Source organism: Thermobia domestica, chromosome 9 (assembly GCF_964235325.1).
Source record: "Thermobia domestica chromosome 9, izTheDome1.hap1.1, whole genome shotgun sequence".
Lineage (NCBI taxonomy): Eukaryota > Metazoa > Arthropoda > Insecta > Zygentoma > Lepismatidae > Thermobia > Thermobia domestica.
The window spans coordinates 136,714,440-136,732,538 of record NC_137462.1 but is presented as its reverse complement, the minus strand read 5'-3'; positions in this window follow the sequence as shown (position 1 = coordinate 136,732,538).

The following is an 18,099-nucleotide window of genomic DNA, read 5'->3' as shown; positions in this document are numbered from 1 at the left end:
CTTCGCAGAGCTGTATGCTTACTACCAGGAAAGAGAGAAGCTTCCCTTAGCTGTCTAGACGTCCTTAGTGGGTCTAACCGGGCTTCGTTTACTAATCTCGCATCTTGGGCTTCGGTTGACACATGCGGACGACCAGGAGATCGTAAATTACCAGTCTGACCTGTAGCACCATATTTCCAAATCCATTGCCTTCCTGTAGAGGCCGGGACACCTACTCGCCTGCTAGCTGCAGTTGCAGAATAACCTTCCAACTCCCATAAAGTAATTACTGCTGTACGTCTATCCATAATTACCAATGTTCTGAGCTGTGAGAAGAAAGCAATAGGTAAAAGCTAGTACCTGACGTGTGATTGGTTACTTGCACGACACGCCTATTGTGGGGAACAGCGTTGCCAGATCTAGCATAATGATGCTAGATCTAGCATAATTTGCATGTCTCTAGCACCTAGCATCTTGCTTTTAGCATCCTGCCCAAATCTAGCACAATTTCAGCAAGTTATCAAAAAGCCGTAAAACCTGGAGAAGTTGGTCGTGGGAAGAAAAAGAACGACAGAAATGTATCCTCTTCCATTGATTCATACACTCGGTAAACCATACAGGCAGTCTTATTTTCCTAAGTAAGTTCGGAACGCCTTTGGGCGTTTTTTTTTTTTTTTTTTTTTTTTTTTTGTGGCTCCACCCAGGGTTTTCTAATCCTTTAACTCCGAGGCATGGGCGGAGCTATGGGGGCCATTCTCCCCCCAACTTTTTGACAACTTCACCATCTTTACTTCTGACTTCATGATCATATTTATTCCTGAAATGACAGCTCCGAGACTGACCAAAAATCTGCCCCCTCCCCCAGCAGACGATTCCCAACTCCGCTTATGCTGCGAAGTAATTTTCTTTCAAAATATGTAAACAAAAACTTTGCATTCATTTATACGATATATACGCCATTGAGTTTGGCACCGACTGCAGTAATTTAGTTGAGTTAAAATTTAGGTGCGTGAATTACTGAGTTCTATCCATGCATTCTTGCTCTCTGTGTATTTTAAGTTACGTTATCGTATCTCAACTTTGTTTTTTTTTTTTAACCCCTGAATTAGTAATTATGAGGATCTAGCATAATTTGACCGAATCTAGCATAAGTTCGATCAGGTTTTGGAATAATTCCGAGCTGTGATCTGGCAACGCTGGTGGCGAACGACTTGATCAACGACTCGCGAAAGAAATCTGAAAATGGTGCGCCGTAATAATAATATTAAAAACAGTTTTTATAAAGGAATATTAATACATACGAAAAGCTGTTTAAAGAATGAATTGTTATACTGACTTTACACGTATAAAAACATATACCATATACCAAACAGGTTGAGCGATATGATTATAGCTGTTTTGAGACGAACACTTTCGAAGTCCAACTTCGGGTGTCTTCGGAAAACAGTAAACTAAAGCTGCTGGTTCGAACCTCCAAAGCCAACCTTAGTAATCGGGAAAAGATGTACAGATATGTTTTTCCTTCTGTTAAATACAATAAGACATGTTGAAATGGTATTAAGTGTAGAAAAAAGTCACATTGATTGAAATACTTAATGATACAATATTTCGAGACTATGTATTCACACTCTCGTTTCGTCATTGTGATTTCCATACGGAAAAGAGCATTTACGTATGAGCTCAGTTATATTTCAGAAGCAGCTTCCGAAAAGCGGTCATGTTAGCTCAGTGGTACACCACCGAGCGTTTAAATCGTGAGTTCGATACCCGTTCAGGTGAGATTCCTTTATGATATTCTACTTTCCTTAATGCATGAAAATTATGTAAAATAGTTACATTACAATTCATCAGTTGTATATATATTTTCATATCATCAGTTGTATATATGAGTTGAATATATATATTCATATCATCAGTTGTATATATCAGTTGAATATATATATTCATATCATTTCACGACATAAGTAATTCTTATCTTTAAAATATAACATCTGAGGTATTCACAGAACGTCGGTGTGTTATGTGTGAATATTGAATACAAATTTAAAAAATCGTGTAATAGCAATAAATAAGTTATGTAATATATTTATTTGCAGCTACTTTCATCGCAGATAACTTCTCAATATTCGCATTACAGCATTTAGGTAGAGCATATCGAAAATCGGATCGTGGTTCAAGACAAAAAACTAGCTAGCCCCAAACTGTCACGTAAGAAATTCACGAATCGCAAAAGTAAAGTGAAGAGATTGAGAGCGGTAATTCCTTAATCGCTCTCTCTCAACTCTCTCTTATCTGCATTTATACATATAAAAGTGTATGTATGTATGTTCCATCATAACTCATGTATGCCTAGAGCAGGGTTTCTCAACCTGGGAGTCGCGGCCCCTAGGGGATCGCGAAGATAGGCGGAAGAGATAAATATAGTTAGAATCTAATACCAGAAATTATTTTTAAATATTATTTTTAATTTTGTTCTGATAGGCATACTTTTATTTTTTATACACACTGTAAAGAACAATAAAAAATAAGTCTACTGAACATTTTCAAAGGGTGTAGAATTCGTGTTACTATTCGGTTCAAAGTCTCTTGTCGTCGCGAATTCTGTCGAGAAATTTGAAGCTTAAAATATACAAAACGATAATCATGCCTGTTGTTCTGTATGGTTGCGAAACATGGTCGCTTACTCTGAGGGAAGAACATAGACTGAAAGTATTTGAGAACAAGATCCTTAGACGAATATTCGGACCCAAGAGGAACGGGAATGGGGAATGGCGGAAACTTCATAACGAGGAACTACATAATTTATACGGTTACCCAAACATTGTTAGGGTCGTCAAGTCTAGGAGGCTTAGGTGGGCAGGTCAGGTAGCTAGAATGGAAGAAAGTAGAAACGCTTTGAAAGTCTTGACTGGAAGACCAAACGGAAAACGACCATTAGGAAGACCTAGGGGCAGATGGGAGGACAATATTAAGATGGATCTCGCTGAGATAAGAATACAAAGTAGAAACTGGATCCAATTGGCTAAGGATAGAAGTCAGTGTAGAGCTTTTGTGAACGCGGCATTGAACCTCCGGGTTCCATAGGCCATAGAGTTAGTTAGTTAGTAGAGTTGTTTAAAAATGAATTTAAATCAAAGAGGTATGATATAAAACTAATGAGAACTGTATATAGAAATACTAGAAAAATACACATGAAACAAAACCTGCACATTGAAATACAATTAAAATTAAAACCTAATGAGATACCTAAGCATGGTGTAATTTCACTAGTGCAGCAATGCCCGGTTCAATCTTCATGACGAATATTATCAAGCCATTTTCAACTGATAAGCGATTTCTTATCTTTGTTTTAATGTTTACCATAAAAAAAAAAAAACACTTTCGCACAAGTACGATATAGCAAATGGAATTATTACTTTTAAAGCAGCAATCACCAGACCAGGATATTCTTCTCTCCTCATCAGGCAGAACTTGTCCAAGTCTTCGTTACAGAAAACCAGTTGCAAAGACTTGTCGCATGATCATTCTATTATTTGGTCAAGAAGTTGTGGGCTTAGATCGGATACGTTAATGGCCTCTTCAATGAAGGAGTTTAACATCCATCTTGAACCAGCACCTTCGTCGTTGGGAATATAGATATTACAGTTACTGTATCCACTGTCAGTGCCGGGCGCCGAAAAGAGGGGCCACACATTTCGGAGGAAGTGTGTTACTCAAGTTAGGAAAGTGCATGTGCACATGTGTAAAATAGAAGGAAAAACGTAATAAAATGTGCTCAAAATTAAGGAAAGGTAGGGTTTATTTTGAAAATGTTATTGAGCTTCGTGCCAACCATGGTGGCGCTTCGTAGCTAGTCTGTCGACGTCACTCATATATACGGTGACATCGTACTATACTCTCGCCCCGGGCAATGATTTTCCATGGCACTGTTCACTATAAACAAAAAAAATGGATTCTACTATTATAGAAATAGGTATGTTAAAAATCCCACACAAGCTTATTATAAAACAAATTATAAAAGGGTCGCTGGCAAGAGCGTGTGATAAAAGGGGATCGTGATAGGAATTAGATTGAGAACCACTGGCCTAGAGTAATTTTAACCACATTTCTTATAGTTTCAAAAAGAGTGCTGTCGGGTTACCTATGGTGAATGGGAGGGGGATACATATAAAAGATTGCTAGAAAATGATCGATATTAGATTCATAGTTTTCGGGGTCGCTTAGATAAATAGTGAGACTTTCAATTTCGCTTAACTCCGATTAAGCTCTCATTAGTAGGGATGGGCACGAACGACTTTTCTTTGAAACTCGACTCGACTCGAAACAGACATCTTTGAGGTCTACTCTTGGACTCGGCGCGAAAAATATCTTCCAACTCGACTCGGATTAGAGTCAAGTCGAACCAAAACGAGCCAAATCCTGTGTGTAGTCCTACCTAGACAATACATAGACAATAATTATTCTATCATCAATTATACTACTATAATAATAATAATAATAATAATAATAATAATAATAATAATAATAATTATTATTATTATTATTATTATTATTATTATTATTATTATGACAACACCGTGTAAAAACATGAACGATAGATGGTTAGTAAAGGAATACTAAAAGCTAGTTGACTGCCGACGTCGGTAGTCATGAAGTCTACAAGGCAAGGACATCGTTCATTACCCTAAGCTGTAAGCGTCGGTGGACTACAGATGGTCAACTATTAACCTCTCGCCAGAAATTGGTGGCCCCGCAGCGACGATCCGTGATGGCCCAAGTTCCAATTTGAAAACTTTACTACCAGCGGCAGAGACGCGATGAAACGCCAACGAACCACAAAATTACTCTCCAAAATATGTTAAAATGCCTATATGTGTGATTTGTTTATATTCAGGTGAAACAAAAAAACACAAAACAAATACCCCGGGGTGGACGCGAACTATCAATATTACGATTACTAGGCACGTGTTCTTCTGACTTCCCCACGGAAACGATCATAAAAAGCTTGGTTGTTGAAGGATAAATCATTGGCGTCTTAATTTAGCCAATCAGACAAACCCCTAAATCTCGAGTTCTAGGAGGTCATACCGTGAACCGTTTCAGATTTATTGCTTTCTGGTGGAGTACTATCCATGCGCAAAATTTGAGCATAATAGCCGACATGCATCTTCGGTGCCTCTTATCTTTAGTACAATTTTAACCAGAGATGGTGTGGGTCAATGAAAATTTGATCCACGACCCACCATGACCCACTATAACCCACCACCCAAATGACCCATTGGTCCACTCTGACCCATCAACCATCCTGATCCACTCTGACCCACCACCAACTATGAACCACTCTGAACCATTGCGACCAACTCCGACCCACCAAAACCCATCGACATCAACTCTGACCGATGACCCACGTCCTCCTCTCCATTGACTAAAGAGATTACACTTGTAATAAAACAAGACTGTGAAATTATCACTTATCGGAGTTTGAATTTCTACCGTCATTGTCTCAAGCACCTCTTTGTTACAATACTGGTGGGTCTGACCTTTACGATATATAATGGCAAAGTGTTTCTCATCTTCCGAATTAAAATAAATTTAAATTTATCATATGTAATTATTTCTTTGTCGCCTTACAGACACATTTCAGTAGAAAATAGGGTGAAATTTAAAAGTTTCGGATCAAGGAAAAGTAGACCAACGTAAAAAAAAAAAGAAAAAAAGAAACTAATTTTCTATATAATTAAGCATGCCGTACTAATTGAAAATGCCCATGTAATTAAGTTTAGAATACAAATTTTATGGCCATTTTTCTCTAACTTTATGGCTTGATTGCCTTATGCTCGGAACGCTCCATATATTCAACACCAGCTTCAGCAATTATAACTAGAAAGCAGTGGGTATAAAATTCAAAAAGAACTTTAGTTTGCATTACTCAATTTTTTTCTCAACTAATATCAATCGTTTTCGATTATTTTTACAAATTAACCCACTACCAATTTCCAATATATAGAAAATGCACCCCCGTGCCCCCGCTCATAAAAGACAATTTTAAAAAATGTCAGGGCATATTCTCTTTATTTTTAATAAAGAGTTATATGCTGAATTTCAGCTCTCAGTTGAACGGCTTGTGAGATACTAAATTTTTCGCAAAAATTCGGACTTCTACTCCCCCTAAGGATATGTATTATAATCAGTGTTGGGTAAGTTACTTGTAAAAATGTAACGCGTTACAAGTTACTTTACTTTCTCTTAAAATGTAACGCGTTAGTAACGCGTTACTTGCCCCCAAAAAGTAACTGTTACTTTACTTCGAAAGTAACGCGTTACTAACGCGTTACTTTTAGGTCCGAAACTTTAAAAATGTGAAAAAAAATATGACTTCAATTTTCCGTACTACTATTACTACCGCTATTATTATTATTATTATTATTATTATTATTATTATTATTATTATTATTATTATTATTATTATTATTATTATTATTATTATTATTATAACACTGTATATAAAAACCAAGGTAGGCGGTTTGTATTTGAATACTAAAAAGATAGTTGATTGCCAACCTCGGTAGTCATGAAGTCTAGGAGTCAAAGACATTGTTCACGAGCTTCTGAATTTGGGTTGAGGGTCTAGGTTGAGTATTCGGGCTCGAGCCGAACACTGTTAAAAGTTATAGGGCACTGGCCAAATATCTTCAAAATTGCTCGGCCCGGGTTTAGAATTGTCAACGACTCGAGCAGCTCGGCTTACAGCTCATTCACTATCGACCAGAACCGAGAAGTAAGCCGAGCCAACAGTTCACCCGACTCGGCTAGAGTCCTCGGCTGATTGAGCCGAACCGAGCAAATGGCTCATCCCTATCAAGCCGAGCCAGCTCGAGCCATCTTCTCAGTTGAGACGAGCCGAGCTGAGCTAGTTATAAAAAATCTCTTGTGGTCTCGTTATCGAGACGAGACGAGATGCAAGTAGTGTCCCATCTCGTGAGCAACACTAAAAGTATTCCATATTATTGTTTAGCTTACATTTCTCATGACTTTCGTTTTCCAGTGTAATCAGGCCATGATTTCAAGACGACTTAAAACGAACGAGCCATTTATGAAACTCAACTGGACTCGAAACTCGACGCAAAAAAACTGAATCGGCTCGGAATTCGACTCGAGGATATTACCCTTGACTTGACTCGAAACTCGACTTGAATTCGAGTCGAATTTTAGCTTGACTCGTGCTCATCCCTATGCGTTAGAAAAAATGGTTGCTTATAATTATTCTGCTAAACTAAATATATAACAATGTTGTTATGTAAAATTAAAAATAAAGAATATAGAGAAACATTACACTATTCTATAATCAACGGGACTCTAGGATAAGCAAACAGATCTGAAAGAACTCCAATACTACATACCATCAGCAAACTATTTTCTAGTAATAAAGGAGGCCTGCTCATCAGAACACAGTTTATTCATATTAAGACCTTACTGTAAATCATTAATTATGACACCCTAGTTGTTGATAAATATTTTACGCCGGGCCACTTCAGACACTTTACTTTTAAATTCTGTCCACCATCATCCTCAGCTCTTAAGAAAAAAGTATTCTTTCAAATGTTCGAACAGTAAAATATTTTCGTTCTCCATCTTTATAAAAACAACACCAATTAAAGTAAAATAGACTACCGGTATCATTGCACTCCTAGTTCACTCACTGAATTTATTGATTTGGAACTGTCAAAATCTACGACAAAATCTTCCAGGTGTTTGCAATCAGCACACGTGATTTCCCTAAAGCTGTCCTCATCTTCAAAAAACAGCAAGTGGCACTCTGTTTCTCTGTGTGTATGTGACTGTCGGTCACTGACATACGTAGTTCATGCTCGATTGTTTCATTCTGAGAAATTCACTTACAGGAAAGAAACATTTGTTTCCGAAAAAAAATATACATATATTGTAGTTACTCATCCGAAATGTAACGCGAAAAAAGTAACGCAAACTAGGTACGTTACTTAAAAATTTGTAACGCGTTACCGTTACAGTTACTTTGGAAAAAATGTAACGCGTTACTAGGAAACGTTACTTAAAAAGTAACGCGTTACAAGTAACGCGTTACTTGCGTTACGTTACTTCCCAACACTGATTATAATGAAAGTGACACGCGTATGATAACTTCCCAGTTGGGATTGGAGCCTGATTATATACCAAACGTCAATTCATTTGACTTTGCAATTTGACCGTGATGATTACGCAGACATAGTTACTTTCAATTTTTTATGATACATATCCTTATTTCATATGTTACAGATGATTCAAAAATATTTTTTCAAGCAGTTAGCTCCTCTAGAATCTCACAGGCTGCATCCCAAAATCCAACTCCTACTATCCTATGACAATCCAAAAGTGACTGAACTTTTTTTGTTAGGAACAAATGACAAAAGAAAAATGGAGATCTTGAAAGTAAAATGTAGAAAAGCTCGGTGCCCCCAATAACTCCATATTTCTCTGCCCCTTCAATCCGAACTTAAAAATAAAACTTAATTCGAATATGGTTAATTAGTGAATTTATTACAGTTAAATTCCACTCGCTACATGCTACAGCTACAACTATGTAAGAAAAAATAACAACTGTGAAACATGTTCTGAATTACTATTACATTTCTTACGCTATTATTAAACATATTAGAATAGTAAAAGAGGATTGTTCGTGAAATAGTATATTTGCTCATGATTTTTAACTTTTTCATACGGAAAAAATTAAAATATTATTCAAGTTTTAAAATTTGCACTCTGCAAATATGTTGCCCTCTAGGCAATGGGACTAATGTGGACTAATGGGAAATGCTGCACTGTTAGCGGCGCTGAAAACTTACGATTCGATTCTAATATCGGTTGATTTCGATATCTTTATGTCGCTACGTAACCACCCTGGGTGCTAATGGGAGCTTAGTTGGACTAGAATTGAAAGTAGAGCAATTCACCTAAGCGACCACGAAACTATGGATTCAATAATAATATCGACCCGTTTCTAGCATTTTTGATATGTATCCCGACAGTACTCTTTTTCCAGACTGTAAGAAATATAGTTAAAATTGCTCTAGATATATCAGAATTATGTTGAAACACACACATACATCCACTTTTATATTCTGTATAAATAGAGAGAGAGTGAGCGAGCGAGCGAGCGAGAGAGGGCAACTCAAGGCATCACCACTTCCACATTGCAAAAACATATGTCAGGAATTGAATTGAAAATCTATGTAAAGACTTTCTGCTGTGGCATGCTTCATAAGGACAATTCCAGTCTGCTCACGTGACCTTTGGGGTTCATGAATTTTTTTGCGAGCGTTCCGACTTTGGATTCTCTGTTTATACCCTCTGTTTATGCATCGAATAACTTTTCAAGAACATAAATGACATTCTATATTATGAATGTTGAGAATTATTCTCTATATGACAAATAGCTGCAAATAAATTCACTACATGATTTATTTATTGCTATTGAACGAGTTTCTTAACTTGTATTTACATCCTCATATATAATACCGACCTACTGTGAAAATTATCTCAGATGTTATATTTTAAACATAATAATTACTATGTTCTGATATTATTATGTTATATATAAACAACTTATGTATTTCAATGTAATTATTTTATATAATTTTTCATGCATTGCGGAAAATATAATTTTAAAAAAAGTATTGACCCAGATAGGATTCGAACTCACAACCTTATGATTTGAAACCCGACAGCTTACCAATGAGCTAACACAAGGACTTCTAGAACTAAGCTTCTAGCGATGTATAACGGACCTCAAGATAATTATGACATTCATATCCATTACAAACGCTGTTTCTGTTCTACTTTGACTTTTATTTTAGTACTCAGGCGATAATTTTGTTCTATTTCTTAACTTTGAGCATTCTTTTACATATGGAAAGATTCTTTAACGTATTTAAATGTTCCATTACGTATAGAGAGCTAAATGACAAACAAGCATGTGCTCACATTAATAAAAGGTTTCGAAATATTTTATCATTAAGTATTTCAATCAATGTTGCTTTTTTAAACACTTGGTAACAAGTCTTATTATATTTAAAAGAAGAAAAACACATCTGCAAACTTTTTCCCGATTGCAAAGGCTGGCCTGGAGGTTCGAACCTGGCTTACTTTTTCCCGAAGATACCCGAAGCTGGACTTAGAAAATTTTTGCCTCAAAACACCAATAAAGAATGCGCTCAACCTTTTTGAGACAAGGTGTACCAATTTGTACCACAAAAATTAAAATTTGTGCAACTACCAATTTTGAAAAATTTGAATTCTCAATGCTCGAGCCAACTTGACATCGAAACTTGGCTCACCAAACACAATTCTTTTATCAATTTGAATGAAAATGTTACCAAAAATTTGTGCCAAATAGATATCAGTTTGTGCCATCTATAAACGCCGAAGACAAAATTATTTTAATATGTTTCTACGGTGTACTAAATGTTAGAAAGAATAAAGGAAAGCATTATCACAAAACAACTTGGTTGGGGGAGAGAGAGTGAAACATCTACATATGTTGAGCACTCCAAAATATTTATGAGTAGGTGATTTTTTTCTCCAGCCATTTATGACAGAACTCATTCAGAGGATCAGTTCTGTGAAGTCGTCTCTATTTACTCATATCTCCATTTCGGTAACAGAGTCTAAGTTCTAATTTTGCTTATACAAATTTTTACAAATTTAGTTAACATCAATAATACACTCCAGAGTTAAAATGTTTAATGGAAATAGTAACAAATTCATTTGCGAAGTAGTGATGTCGAATTTTTTTAAAAAATATGTCTCTCTTGTTTACCTTGAGATCAAATAGGTCCACATATTTGAGTAAGCATCTCACATTTATTGAATTGGTGCAGATACATTGTAATATTTTTTTTGTTACAAATTGTCTAAAAAATTTTGGACAATTTTCATATGAATTTTGAATAAGCCTTTGGCCTGAAAGAGTTGACTTTGTGATAAATTGGCCGTTCGTTGAATAACGAAATCTAATCTTTATTCATACATGATTTTGCTCATGCAAATTATAAGCAAATTATCCGTTTCGTTTTTATGCGGAGGAAATTTGGTTTCAGGTTTTCTTTCGAATCGAATACTATTTTGATTGAATATAAAAGAAGGTATTGTCATGCCCAGGAAGATTGCAATGAAAAATTAAATTTCTAGAAACTGGTAGGGTTGGAAATTCAAATTTTGAGAGTACAAACTGGTACTTACTTTGCACAAATTTTTGGTAACATTTTAATTCGAATTCGTAAACCAAATGTATTGCGCGAGCTACGTTTCTACGTTAAGTTGGCTCCAGCATTGAAAATTCAAATTTTTCCAAATCGGTGAGGGTACAAATTCTAAATTTGGTGGTAGAAATTGATACATATCGAGTACACATTATTGGTACCGTTTTCATTCGAATTGCAAAGAAAAATAAGTTATGCGGGCCAGTTTCACCCGCCACCAAAAATTATAATTTCTCGAAATTAGTGAAGGTACAAATTCTAATTGCGGCGGTACAAATTGGTACATATTGGGTTCAAAGATTTGGTAAGGTTTTGATTCGAATTTGAAACAAAAATAAGTTGGCCCGCCAGTTTGACCAGCCATTAAATTCATATTTCTTGAAATTGGTTGCTGTACAAATTCTAGTTTTGGTGATGCAAGTTGTTACATATTGGCTACAACTTTTTGGTACAGTTTTGATTCGAATTGGGAAGAAAAAAGTTTTGTGCTCGCCACTTTGACCTCCTAACAAAAATTCAAATTTCTCGAAATTGGTGAAGGTACAAATTCTTATTTTGGTAGTTCAAATTGGTAGATAATAGGTACAAATTTTTGTAAGGTTTTTAAAATTCAAATTGAAAATAAAGTGTTTTTGGTTCAGTTTGACCCGCCATCAAAAATTCAAATTCCTCAAAATTGGTAGGGCTAGAAATTCTAATTTTTGTGGCAAAAGTTGTACATATCAGGTACAAATTTTTGAACAATTTTGATTCAAAATGGAAAGAAAATTAGTTGTGTGGGCAAGTTTGACCTGCCAATAAAATTCTGTCTGACATGACCTGCCACGCTTCATGAAATTTCTTGGGATACAGCTTCTAATTATGGTGTTATAACTGGTACACATTGGATACATAATTCTGATACCGTTTTGATTTGAATTGGGAAATAAAAGTGTGCAAGCCTACTTGACTCGCCATTAAAAATTCAATTCTCGCGACATTGGTGATGGTGCAAATCATAGTTTAGGTGGTACAAATTGGTACATATTGTTTACAAAGTTTTAGTATCATTTTTCATTCGAATTAAAGAAAAAATGTGTTGTGTAGGCCGGTTTGACGTCATATTGATCCTCCATAAAATCCATATTTTGTCGAAATAAGTAGTGTGTAAAACATCTAATTTTGGTGGTACAAGTTGGCGCATACTGGATACAATTTTTTGGTACCGTTGTGATTCGAATTTGAAAGAAAAATAAGTTGTGAAATCCAGTTTAACCCGCCATCAAAACTAAAAATTCTCGAAATTGGTGGAAGCACAAATTCTAATTTGGTGGTACAAATTGGTAAGTATGGGGTACCAATTTATGGTGCCATTTTGATTCGAGTTGGAAAGAAAAAGAGTTGTGCGGCTCTGCTCCACCCTTTATCAAAATACAATCTTTTCTAAATTGATGAGGGTACAAATTTTAATTTTGGCGGTACAAATTTGTACATATCGGGTAAAAATGTTTGATACCGTTTTGATTTGAATTTTAATGAAAAATAAGTTGTGCGGGCCAGTTTAACCCGCAACCTAAATCCAAATTTCTCAAAATTGGTGGTTGTACATATTCAAATTTTGGTACTACAAATTGGTAAATATTTTTTACAAATTTTTGATATCGTTTTGATTACTATTCGAAAGAAAAGTAAGTTATGCGTGACAGCTTGAACCGCAATCAATAATTAAAACTTCCAAGTGTTGGTGGGGTTGTTAATTCGGTTTTGGTGGTACAAATTACTACATAATTGGTAAAAATCTTTGGTCCCATTTTCATTCGAATTGTAGAAAAATTGTGTTGTCCGAGCCAGCTTGTCCTCAACGGGTACAAACCAAACAAACTACGGTAAAATCCGGTACAAACGAAAATCTTTCAAATGAGCCAACTAAATCGTTTGTACAAAGTGGTTTGGGGGGGGGGCAGGCTCACACAGCCCCCAATTTTATTTTCTTAATTTTTCATAATCTATTATGGTTAAACTAAAACTCATTATGGTACAATCCGGTACTAACCAAGTACTTTGCGTGAACTTGGCTCCCACTTTGTTTTCTTAATTTCTCATACTGCAGTACAGTACAAACAAAAATATTTGCGGTACAAACTGATACAAACGAAATACTTTTTATTGATATGTGGAAATCGTTTCTATCAAGAGGGAGGGAAGGTTCATAAGGGTGTTCAACAATTCTGAAACATAAAGCAGTCACTTTTTTTTCGTTTCCTAACAAAATTGAAAAATGGATTTAACAGGGTTTGCGTCTATACCCTGTATTATTGCTACATTAATTTGGTTGCACTAAATATGAGGCCGTCGGTTCCAATTTTATTTCTTTTTATTTTATAAATCTACATTTGAAGTTAATCTCGGCATATTCTAAGTACCATTTTATTTTCTATTTATTTTTAGACATTACTCACATTTATCAGTTTCTAAAAAGAAATATTATTGATTTAGAAATAACGGCTGACTTGTAAAGTTTTCCTTAATAATATTAAAAGCATAATATTTTTAAGGAGTGAAATATGATAATGAACTACTTCCAACTCCCATCCTTCATGATTATCTGTGAAATTTAGAATGGCGGCAATGTTGTTCACTCACCACTAAGTATTCTATTATTATCTGATTTATATCCTATCATTATGTGCATTAATTCACATTGGAATTTCTGACAATTTCCATTATTGCTAACTTTATCTTAGTTGCGGCTTTTAAATTAATTATTTCTATGGTTACCAAGGCAACGAGAATTGGTCAGTTATCAACGATTGTGCGATAGATTGTAAACTCACTGCTGCTTAGTTGTTGAGAATGCAAATTATCCTATTATTATGTTGATTATTTTACACAAGAATTTCTGACACTTTCCATTGTTGGTAACTCTGACGATCATATAGTGTTTAAGTATATTGTTTCTATCATTAACATGACACAAGAATTGCTCAATTATCAATCATTATTTAAATAAAACTCCCATAAATGTAAGAGCAAATATTAACTAGCAAATTTTGTAATAGATAAGTTCCTTCTAGTGACCATCATTTTTACCTATCTCTGATACAAAATTCCGATTGGCGAAAGTAGTGTGGGCTCACCGCTAAGTAACCTATTATTATGTGCATTGTTTCCTCAGAGTTACCTAAAAGAAATGCAACCCAAACTTCGAGTGAGTGTATGTTTAGAAGTAAAAATGATACAGACATGGTCTTCGCGACAAAAGTTAGCGTTGTATATTGTGATATAAACAACCAATGAGAGAAATTGTAACGTTGAATTTTAGTAATTGTTTAAATGACCAGAAGTGTAATGCAAAAAATTGCAAATTTCTTATAATCAATTGTGAGGAACAGAAGAAAGAATTAATGTCGGTACTTCTTATTGTAAATGTTTAGTACACATCAATATTTATCGGATGGGACAAAAACAGCATGTTATTTTGCAGCTTTGACAAGGTGTAAAGACTAATTTTTTACGTATTTAGAAAATAAAACAGTTTTTGAATAAAATAGCTCATTCTGGCAAAAATGTTCCAGCAAAAATACTACCACAAATGAAACTCATTCTACCACATGTTGGACAATATGATTTATCGATAAAATAATAAATTGTTTTTTTTTAAAAAAAAAATATGATAGAAATAATTTCTCACCTGGAGCTGCAAACCCATACTTGCTTGAAGAAAGGACTAAGGCGCTTTACAGTAAGTGTTCAAAGTAGTTCGCACATACTCGCAAACAAAATTTTACGCAGATGTAATTTTCATGTTCCGTAAAACTTTCCGAAGTATGTCCCTGGTAACTGCCTCCATTTCTGTTTCAATTGCTCTATCGTTCTGGGGTTTGTTTTCGTACATTTTTCACTTGAAGGAACTCCACAGAAAAAAAAAGTCAAGCGATGATCCATAAACGCTTGATAATTTTCTTCGTTATTTATAAATAAACTTTTCAGTAATACCTTTCAGCTAATCTAATTTAAGAAATTGATCGAGAAAGTTTAGAGCGCTGTCCGTATCTTTTATTTGAATTGGATGCATGTGGGCTTTATCCTTTACACCCTACCCCAAAAAAGGAAGTGTGAGGGAAACAAGTCAGTCGACTGAGAAAGCCAATTAAGAATCAAGACGAACTACGAATAGACCTGGAAGCCATTCATCTAGCCATTGATGATCTTGGTTGAATAACGATACATCGTCAGAGTTACTAACAACGGAAAGTGTCAGAAATTCTTATGTATAATAATCAACACAATAATAGGATAATTTGCATTCTCAACAACTAAGCAGAAGTGAGTTTACAATTTATCGAACAATCGTTGATAACTGACCAATTCTCGTTGCCATGGTAACCATAGAAATAATTAATTTAAAAACCGCAACAAAGATAAAGTTAACAATAATGGAAATTGTCAGAAATTCCAATGTGAATTAATGCACATAATGATAGGATATAAATCAGATAATAATAGAATACTTAGCTGTGAGCGTACAACATTTCCGCCACTCTAAATTTCATAGATAATCATGAAGGATGGAAGTAGTTCATTATCAAAATTCATTCTTTAAAAGTATTATGCTTTTAATATTATTAAGGGAAACTTCACAAGTCGGTTGTTTATTCGAAATCAATAATATTTCTTTTTAAAAACTGATAAATGTGAGAAATGTCTAAAAATAAATAGAAAATAAAATGGTACTTAGAATGTACTTAGAATGTTTTCTTCCAGTTGCATCAAATAGTTGTCTATTTTTGTCATAACGTCAGCTTTCTGTAGTTGAAAGTATATGATACGGTAATATTTGTGTCTGCAATTCTCTTGCAATTTTAGTGAAAGACAGTAAATGCACATGCCCCACACGCTTCTCAGTATTTAGCGATTTGGAGTCAATCTCAATGTAACCAACTTCCACGGCGATGTCTGTTAAATTTTCCTTACCTACAACACTGAAAGAAAAGAACTCAAGTAATATGAAAGTTTATCTGTAACCAAAGGCGCTGTTTTATTAATGGCCGTTCAGCATATTAATATCTCTGTCCAGTTTGTGAATATACAGTTTTATTTTAATAATTATCCAAATCAACTATAAAATACATTTACTGGTACGTTCTTTCGACAGTTAAATTTCAATAAAATTATTCAGCTGTATGTATGCATATCGGTAGTCGTAAATATGCAGATAATCTGAAGATTACAAGTTTGTTGTTAGCTGATACGCATAGTATTAACAACTATTTAAAATCAATTGATCCAGTGTAAATAATTTATTAGTTATTGTATTCCCTTTTTAAAATCAATTGATCCAGTGTAATAGTTATTGCATTCTCTTTTGAAAAGTTAACGGAATATTTTTTGTATGCTTAACTGTAGTCTGTTACTTAGCATGGAAAATAATAGAGATGTTTCTGACAAGAAGCTAGGAAACCAATGATTAAGTGTTCACATTTGATATCATAATGGATAGGACCCATTTATTCTCAAAGTAGAATACCAGGAGGAGTCAGTCATTTTGTCGACTTACTTTTTATCACAATTTTCTGCGCGACTGACAGTAGAAATTTCCCATGAGTTTTAACGATTTTTACTTCAAATATGATGAAAACATCACAAATACTTGATTAAAAATTTTTGGAACGAGTTTGCTTGATTTTCCTTAATTTCCAATGAAATAATTGTGACTTCCTTTCTACGAGGGTGGATTGGAAAGTTCGTGGCTCGAAATACAAAATTAGTTAATATTTTAATAAGTTATCTTTTATTTTTCTACGTAACCTCCATCGACCGAGATACCTTTACGCCACTTCTTCGGTAAAGGTTTTACACCACTTTTAAAAAACGATTCCTCAAAAAATCCCAGTACAGCAATTCTTACCTCTGCACCCCAAAAAATCGCTGACCTCCCGAAAACTTTTCAGCTTTCTAAACAAGTGGAAATTCCAGGGGGGCGGATCAGACGAATAGGGCGGGTGCGGCAACAGTTTGAACCAGGCCCACGGGGGTCTAAGACTGCACTAAGTTTTCACTGGCCCTCCTAAAATTTTTGTGGTAGGCTTGCGAATGAACTATAATATAGTTAGGTCGGGCCCCCCTAATTTCGACCGCCCCCCCTACATTTTTGGGCTGGCTACCGGCCTGGTTTGAACCCACCAGAATGAGTTTCTCCCACTGTTGCAAAAGGCGTGTGAACGCGCGCTTTGTCCTGGTGATATTCTTTATGTCACATACCGTCACTTCTGCCGACTTAGCGTCTCATAAACTCCTCACCTGAAACAATAGAGAAATGAAATTTTACACAGTGATAAAAAGCAAACATAGTTGTGCAGCTAATATGTACAAACATGAAACAATTGCTACCTTCCTAGTCAGGCCACAAACTTTCCAAACCACTTTCGTAGTTGGGATGAATATGAGTCGAAAAACTTAGTAGCTTTTGGTGGAATTATATGAGACTGACTTTTACGAAGACACTTATCTGTCGGGTGGGGAGGATTGCGTGCTACAGTGAAATTTAGAGCTGTGTCGGTGGTAGTTCACTACCAGAAGGTCCACCCCTACCGAATTGGTCTAAATGGAGTAGCCAGACGAAGAGTTTTCTGGGAGAAGGCAGCAGTTCTCCAGTAGCCAAGTTTTCGGAAATCATAGTGATTAGTACGGCAACTTGGATATTAGTCCCAGGCGTGGTCAGAGTGACTCTAACGGCTGGGATACTGCGGGGTGGAAGGCAACGGGAAACCACCACTCTATTTTCCCTAGTTTGCTGGCAGCAAAAAGAGAACATATGAACAATGGTCTTTCGCAGGTCAAAATGTAGTTCCGGAGGTAAAATATTCGG